Source organism: Dasypus novemcinctus, chromosome 4 (assembly GCF_030445035.2).
Source record: "Dasypus novemcinctus isolate mDasNov1 chromosome 4, mDasNov1.1.hap2, whole genome shotgun sequence".
In the NCBI taxonomy this organism is placed as follows: Eukaryota; Metazoa; Chordata; class Mammalia; order Cingulata; family Dasypodidae; genus Dasypus; species Dasypus novemcinctus.
Genome location: NC_080676.1, coordinates 78,693,431 through 78,695,892, shown reverse-complemented (window position 1 = coordinate 78,695,892; position 2,462 = coordinate 78,693,431).

Here is a 2,462-nt window from a genome sequence, read left to right as displayed (position 1 = left end):
GGAGCTAGATGGCTGCCGATGTCTATGAGGGTTCAGGCTTCCTGGGTTCCTTCCTTCCTGGGGCTTGCTTTACTCTGGCTTCAAGATTCCTCCCTTCCTGGGCCTGGCTTCTCTTTCCTCTGCATGCTGACTTCCCAGGGCTCCAGTTTAAGTCTTCAGCATCAAACTACAAAATCAAAACTCCAATATTAAAAGCTCTCAACTCTGTTCTTTACCAGGCCTTTTACTTTTGAGTCCCTACCTCTCAGTGTGTGAGGACTCAACGCCCTAATCATAACTCAATCATGCTCAGGTACAGATCACATTACAAGCATAATCCAATATTTCTTTTTGGAACTCATCAATTACATCAAACTGCTAAAAGATTTCAATCAAGTAAAGAAATTTAATTCATAATTTTAAAACTTCTGGGAAGCGGACTTGGCCCAGTGGTTAGGGTGTCCGTCTACCACATGGGAGGTCCACAGTTCAAACCCGGGGCCTCCTTGACCCATGTGGAGCTGGCCCACGTGCAGTGCTGATGTGCACAAGGAGTGCCCTGCCATGCAGGGGTGTCCCGGCTTAGGGGAGCCCCACACTCAAGAAGTGCGCCCCATAAGGAGAGCCGCCCAGTGCGAAAGAAAGTGCAGCCTGCCCAGGAATGGCACCACACACACGGAGAGCTGACACAAGATGACGAAACAAAAAGAAACACAGATTCCCGTGCCACTGAAACAACAGAAGCAGACAAAGAACACGCAGCAAATAGACACAGAGAACAGACATCTGGGGCAGGGGGGAGAAGGGGAGAGAAATAAATAAATAAATAAATCTTTAAAATCTTCCTACAAAGAAATGCCAAGGGCCAAATGGCTTCATTGATGAATTCTATCAAATACCTACAGAAAAAATAATACCAAGACTTCACAAATTCTTTCGCAGAAGAGCAGAAGTAGAAACACTTCCAAACTCATTCTACAGTGCCAGTTTTACCCTGATACCAAAATCATAAGAAGATGTAGTGAAAGCAAAACTATATATCAATATCCCTCATCAACATAAAAAAAAATGAACAAAGTACTAACAAACCAAATCTAGCAACTTAGGAAAATGATTATGTACAATGTTAAGAGGATTCTATCCTAGGAATGCAAGTATAGTTTAATAACTGAATGTCAATTAATGGATTATACAAGATTAACAGAATAAGAGCAAAAACCACATTATCATCTCAATATATGCAGGAAAAGTATTTTTGACAAAACACAACACACATTCATGATAAAAACTTGCAACAAACTAGGAATGGAGGGAACTATCTCCACCTGATAAAGAGTATCTTTGTAAAACCTACAGCTAATGTCAACCTTAGTGTTGAAAGATATATGTTTTCCCCCAAAATAGGGAACAGGCAAGGATATACATTTTCACTGCTTCAATTCAACTTTATACTGGAAGTTCTACTACCTGGTGATAAATATTTATATAGCAATCAGATTGCACAGGAAAAAATAAGTCTATCTTTATTTGTGAATGACATGATCTTGTATGTACAAAATCCCATGTAATATTTTTTAAAAACCCTACTAAAACTACTAAATGAGTTTAGCAAGTATGCAGAATACCAATTCAATATGCTAACATCAATTTTAGTTTTATATATGAGTAACAAAGTCTGAAAATGAAATTAAGAAAATAATTACATCAGAATACTGTCAAAAAGAATAAAATACAAATAAATTTAGCAAAGGACATGCAAGATAAGAACACAAAACATTACAAATATTAAAGAAATTTTAAAAAATCAGAATAAACAAAGAGATATCACACATCCATGGATTTGACATAAATGTTAAAAAGAGAAAAATATACAATTAAGCTGGTTTGGGGTGTTGAATGTGGGGGCCATTCAAGGCAGGGCTTGCCTGGGGCAGGCTTCTAGGAAGTGTGTGAGTATTCATCTTTTCATGGTGTGTTGTGCCAGTGGGTGGAGACCCACATAGTGAGCAGGACGGTATCAAACTCCCATCCCGGGGAGTCCTTCTGTGTTCTCAAGTAGAGTGTCAGGAGACTCTCAAGAGCATGGGCAGTGCCTAGTAGGGGAGGATGGGCCAGTGTGTTGGGCCCTCAGTGTGGTTGCAAATAACTAAGTCTTATTCCTTGGGGAGTGAGGCTTGGTGGTTGCCATGGGCCTCAGGGGGATGGGGAGGAAGGAGTAGAATAGATGGAGCATGGGTCATTTTGGGGGTGATGGAAGTGTTCTGCATGGTCTTCCAGTGATGGATACAGGCCATGTTAAATCTCATCAAAATTTATAAAAGCGTATGGTCCAATATGTAAACCATAATGTAGATCATTGACCATGGTTGGTGGCAATGTTTCAGTATTTATATGTCAATTGTAGTGAATGTACCATCCACATGTAAAATGTTATTGATGGGGGAGGGAGAAAATGGGGAGGAGGTTGAGTGTTTGGGAATCCC